Genomic DNA, 6,975 nt, shown 5'->3' with positions numbered 1-6,975 from the left:
AATCAAGTGATTATTATACCCAGACATTTTGAGTATATGCTCACTGACAGAACTGTTCTCCTCCATCTTGTAGCTATAGAACTTATTGGAGACTTCATATCTCCCAATCCAGGCATTTGCTTGAAATATTAACTTCAACTCCTGGAACATCTCATATGCTCCATGACGTTCAAAACGTCGTTGAAGACCCGGTTCTAAGCCGTAAAGCATGGCACACTGAACTATCGAGTAGTCATCAGCTTTGCTCTGCCAGACGTTCATAACATCTGGTGTTGCTCCTGCAGCAGGCTTGGCACTTAGCGGTGCTTCCAGGACGTAATTCTTCTGTGCAGCAATGAGGATAATCCTCAAGTTACGGACCCAGTCCGTGTAATTGCTACCATCATCTTTCAACTTTGCTTTCTCAAGGAACGCATTAAAATTCAATAGAACAACAGCACGGGCCATCTATCTACAATCAAACATAAACAAGCAACATACTATCAGGTACTAAGTTCATGATAAATTTAAGTTCAATTAATCTTATTACTAAAGAACTCCCACTTAGATAGACATCCCTCTAATCCTCTAAGTGATCACGTGATCCAAATCAACTAAACCATGTCCGATCATCACGTGAGATGGAGTAGTTTCATTGGTGAACATCACTATGTTGATCATATCTACTATATGATTCACGCTCGACCTTTCGGTCTCCGTGTTCTGAGGTCATATCTGTTATATGCTAGGCTCGTCAAGTTAAACCTGAGTATTCCGCGGGTGCAACTGTTTTGCACCCGTTGTATTTGAACGTAGAGCCTATCACACCCGATCATCATGTGGTGTCTCAGCACGAAGAACTTTCGCAACGGTGCATACTTAGGGAGAACACTTATACTTTGATAATTTAGTGAGGGATCATCTTATAATGCTACCGTCAATCAAAGCAAGATAAGATGCACAAAAGATAAACATCACATGCAATCAATATAAGTGATATGATATGGCCATCATCATCTTGTGCTTGTGATCTCCATCTCCGAAGCACCTTCATGATCACCATCGTCACCGGCGCGACACCTTGATCACCATCGTAGCATCGTTGTCGTCTCGTCAATCTTATGCTTCCACGACTATCGCTACCGCTTAGTGATAAAGTAAAGCATTACATCGCGATTGCATTGCATACAATAAAGCGACAACCATATGGCTCCTGCCAGTTGCCGATAACTCGGTTACAAAACATGATCATCTCATACAATAAATCTAGCATCATTTCTTGACCATATCACATCACAACATGCCCTGCAAAAACAAGTTAGACGTCCTCTACTTTGTTGTTGCAAGTTTTACGTGGCTGCTATGGGCTTAGCAAGAACCATTCTTACCTACGCATCAAAACCACAACGATAGTTTGTAAAGTTGGTGCTGTTTTAACCTTCGCAAGGACCAGGCATAGTCACACTCGGTTCAACTAAAGTTGGAGAAACTGACACCCGCCAGCCACATGTGTGCAAAGCACGTCGGTAAAACCAGTCTCGCGTAAGCGTACGCGTAATGTCGGTCCGGGCCGCTTCATCCAACAATACCGCCGAACCAAAGTATGACATGCTGGTAAGCAGTATGACTTATATCGCCCACAACTCACTTGTGTTCTACTCGTGCAAATAACATCAACACATAAAACCTGGCTCGGATACCACTGTTGGGTAACGTAGTAATTTCAAAAATTTCCTACGCACACGCAAGATCATGGTGATGCATAGCAACGAGAGGGGAGAGTGTTGTCTACGTACCCTCGTAGACCGACAGCGGAAGCGTTATGACAACGCGGTTGATGTAGTCATACGTCTTCACGGCCCGACCGATCAAGCACCGAAACTACGACACCTCCGAGTTCTAGCACACGTTCAGCTCGATGACGATCCCCGGACTCCGATCCAGCAAAGTGTCGGGGAAGAGTTCCGTCAGCACGACGGCGTGGTGACGATCTTGATGTTCTAAGGTCGCAGGGCTTCGCCTAAGCACCGCTACAATATTATCAAGGATTATGGTGGAGGGGGGCACCGCACACGGCTAAGAGAACGATCACCAAGATCAACTTGTGTGTCTAGAGGTGCCCCCCTGTCCCCGTATATAAAGGAGCAAGGGGGAGGGGCGGGTGGCCGGGAGGAGGCGCGCCAGGGAGGAGTCCTACTCCTACCGGGAGTCGGACCTCCTCCTTTTCCTTGTCCAACTAGGAGAGTGGGAAGGAAGGGAGAGAGGAGAGGAAGGAAAGGGGCGCCCCCCCCCCCTCGTTGTCCAATTCGGACTAGAGGGGGAGGGGGCGCGCGGCCTGCCCTGGCCGCTCCTCCTCTTCTCCACTTTGGGCCCATGAGGCCCATTAACCCCCGGGGGGTTCCGGTAACCCCCCGGTACTCCAGTTTTATCCTAAACTTCTCCGGAACACTTCCGGTGTCCGAATATATCCGTCCAATATATCAATCTTTATGTCTCGACCATTTTGAGACTCCTCGTCATGTCCGTGATCACATCCGGGACTCCGAACAATCTTCGGTACATCAAAAATATATATACTCATAATGAAACTATCATCGTAACGTTAAGCGTGCGGACCCTACGGGTTCGAGAACAATGTAGACATGACCGAGACACGTCTCCAGTCAATAACCAATAGCAGAACCTGGATGCTCATATTGGCTCCTACATATTCTACGAAGATCTTTATCGGTCAGAGCGCATAACAACATACGTTGTTCCCTTTGTCATCGGTACGTTACTTGCCCGAGATTCGATCGTCGGTATCTCAATACCTAGTTCAATCTCGTTACCGGCAAGTCTCTTTACTCGTTTCGTAATACATCATCTCGCAACTAACTCATTAGTTGCAATGCTTGCAAGGCTTATGTGATGTGCATTACCGAGAGGGCCCAGAGATACCTCTCCGACAATAGGAGTGACAAATCCTAATCTCGAAATACGCCAACCCAACATGTACCTTTGGAGACACCTGTAGAGCTCCTTTATAATCACCCAGTTACGTTGTGACGTTTGGTAGCACAAAAGTGTTCCTCCGGCAAACGGGAGTTGCATAATCTCATGGTCATAGGAACATGTACAAGTCATGAAGAAAGCAACAACAACATACTAAACGATTGGGTGCTAAGCTAATGGAACGGGTCATGTCAATCACATCATTCCCCTAATGATGTGATCCCGTTAATCAAATGACAACACATGTCTATGGTTAGGAAACATAACCATCTTCGATTAACGAGCTAGTCAAGTAGAGGCATACTAGTGACGTTTAGTTCGTCTGTGTATTCACACAAGTATTATGTTTCTGGTTAATACAATTCTAGCATGAATAATAAACATTTATCATGATATAAGGAAATAAAATAATAACTTTATTATTGCCTCTAGGGCATATTTCCTTCAGTAAAAGGATAGTAACATTGCCCCTTCTCTCTTTTTCTCTCATTGTTTTTCTTTTTGTTTCTTTTTTTTGGTGGGCTTCTTTGCCTCTTTTGGGGGGGGCTTCTTTGGCCTCTTTTATTTTTTGTAAAGTCTAGAGTCTCATCCCGACTTGTGGGGGAATCATGTCTCCATCATCCTTTCCTCACTGGGGCAATGCTCTAATAATGATGATCATCACACTTTTATTTACTTACAACTCAATATTACAACTCGATATCTAGAACAAAGATATGACTCTATATGAATGCCTCCGGCGATGTATTGGGATGTGCAATGATCTAGCGTAGCAATGACATCAAAAAACGGACAAGCCATGAAAACATCATGCTAGCTATCTTACGATCATGCAAAACAATATGACAATGAATGCTCAAGTCATGTATATGATGATGATGGAAGTTGCAAGGCAATATATCTCGGAATGGCTATGGAAATGCCATGATAGGTAGGTATGGTGGCTGTTTTGAGGAAGGTATATGGTAGGTTTATGGTACCGACGAAAGTTGCACGGTACTAGAGAGGCTAGCAATGGTGGAAGGGTGAGAGTGCGTATAATCCATGGACTCAACATTAGTCATAAAGAACTCACGTACTTATTGCAAAATTCTATTAGCTATTGAAACAAAGTACTACGTGCATGCTCCTAGGGGGATAGATTGGTAGGAAAAGACCATCACTCATCCCCGACTGCACTCATAAGGAAGACAATCAATAAATAAATCATGCTCCGACTTCGTTACATAACGGTTCACCATACGTGCATGCTACGGGAATCACAAACCTCAACACAAGTATTTCTACAATCCACAACTACCCACTAGCATGACTCTAATATCACCATCTTTATATCGCAAAACTATTGCAAGGAATCAAACATATCATATTCAGTGATCTACAAGTTTTATGTAGGATTTTATGACTAACCATGTGAATGACCAATTCATGTCATCTCTCTAAATAGATATAAGTGAAGCAATAGAGTATAATTCTTTCTACAAAAGATATGTCAAAGCTCTAACAAATATAAGTGAAGCAAAAGAGCATTCTACAAATGGCGGTTGTCTAAGTGAAGAGAAACAGGCAATCCAAACTTTAAATGATATAAGTGAAGCACATGAAGCATTCTATAAAGCCATACTCAAAAGATATAAGTGAAGTGCATAGAGCATTCTATAAATCAACAAAGGACTATCTCATACCAGCATGGTGCATAAAAGAAATATGAAAACTAAATGCAAAAGACGCTCCAAGATTGCACATATCGCATGAACGAAACGAATCCGAAAACATACCGATACTTGTTGAAGAAAGAGGGCATGCCTTCCGGGGCTTCCCCAAGCTTAGATGCTTGAATATCCTTGAATATTTACTTGGGGTGCCTCGGGGATCCCCAAGCTTGAGCTCTTGCCTCTCTTTCTTCTTCTCACATCGAGACCTTCTCGATCATCGAACACTCCATCCACACAAAACTTCAACAGAAAACTCGGTAAGATCCGTTAGTATAATAAAGAAAATCACTACTCTAAGTACTGTTGCAAACCAATTCATATTTTGTTTTTGCATTGTTTCTACTGTAATATAACTTTTTCATGGCTTAACCCACTTATATAAATTTGATAGTTTCATCAAAACAAGCAAACTATGCATCAAAAACAGAATCTGTCTAAAACAGAAGAGTCTGTAACAATCTGAACATTCACCATACTTATGATACTTTAAAAATTCTACCAAATTAGTAAAAATAAAAAATTTGTATAGGAAGACAGTGCAAAAAGAATCAGAACCGTTTGACGTTCCAACTAAAAATTTAAAATCGCGCACTACAGCCAAAGTTTCTGTCCTGCACCGTACAAACCATCAAGCAAATATAAACATCCTAAAGGCAAACCTGGGCACATTATTTTTATAATACAATGGAATTGTAAAAGGGGATAATTATTTTTGTTGAAAAGTTTCTGTAATCAAGATTCACAAAGTTGCCATGAGCATGAACAAAGTTCAAGGAGCTCTCCCACTTAAACAATGCTTGTCTTTCTCACTTTCACTTTCCTTTTTGAAAAAAATTTGGGTTCACCTCTTTATTTTTGTTGTTTTTAAACTATATAAAAGCACTCAACATAAATAAATGACTCTCTAAAACTTCCGGGTTGTCTCCCTGGCAGCGCTTTCTTTAAAGCCATTAAGCTAGGCATATAGTGCTCAAGTAGTGAATCCACCCGGATCTCAAGGTATATCGAAGCCAATTTTAATTAACAATGATTTGTAATTTAGTAGTGAGCACAAAGTAACATATATCATGCAACAACGAAGTCTAACTCTCTTCCTATGCATCGGCATGTCATAAAAGAACAATTCATGCACACATAGTAAAGGCCAATGCATAGTATAAACAGTTTCTTGCAATTTTATCGTATTGGAAACATAGAGAGGTGGAGATATAGTTCCTCTCTCATAATAATTTCAAGTAGGAGCAGCAAGCACATGCATATTATATTCATCAAAATCATCATGTGCAACGGTAAAAGGCAACCCATCAATATAATCCTTAATAAGGGCAAACTTTTCTCCGATATAGTGTAGTCGGGAGAATTCAAAAAGATAATAGGACTATCATGTGTGGGTGCAATAGCAACAATTTCATGTTTAACATAAGGAACTATAGCAAGTTCATCTCCATAAGCATAATTCATATTGGCATCTTGGCCACAAGCATAGCAAGCATCATCAAAAAGGGATATTTCAAGAGAATCAACGGGATCATAACAATCATCATAGCAATCATCCTTCGGTAAGCACGAAGGGAAATTAAACAATGTATGAGTTGAAGAGTTACTCTCATTAGAAGGTGGGCACGGGCAGCTAATCCTCTCTTCCTCCTTTTGTTCTTCGCTCTCCTCCTCATCTTTTTCATCCAATGAGCTCACAGTTTCATCAATTTCTTCTTCCATAGACTCTTGCAAAATATTAGTCTCTTCTTGGACAGCGGGGTAGTCCTCAATATATGGTTCAACATAGGCATTAGAAGCATAATTATCATAGCAATATTTGAGTATGTCAAAATTTTCAGATTTGTAAAGAGTAGCATCATACATTTCAATCAAAGAAGCAATTTCATAAGCACCCTTAAAAGCAACAAATTCTTCAATTTGTTGAACATCATAGTAACTATAAACACCCTTAGCATACGAAGATACGATTCCATTATCACTAAACTCACTTTGATAGGGAAGGTGTTTCTTAGGGTTTTCAGAACAACAAGTAATATCATATATTTCGCATAAATTCCAAGCATAGCATTGCAAACGATGAATTTGACCCAGTAAATTTTTCCCTTTTTCAGATATTCGGTGTCGCACATAACAAGCATATTCATCTAAAGATTTTCCCTCAACTAAGCTAGTTGGGGTTTCAGCACGAGCACATAGGGATCGAAGATGATCCAAGTAATAAGCTTCAGCAGTATGATAGATTTTGAGTGGTTCTTCAACCATTGGTTTAGTAGGTACAACTAATTTT

This window comes from Triticum aestivum, chromosome 1A, assembly GCF_018294505.1.
Source record: "Triticum aestivum cultivar Chinese Spring chromosome 1A, IWGSC CS RefSeq v2.1, whole genome shotgun sequence".
NCBI lineage: Eukaryota > Viridiplantae > Streptophyta > Magnoliopsida > Poales > Poaceae > Triticum > Triticum aestivum.
This window is presented reverse-complemented; position numbering follows the sequence as displayed.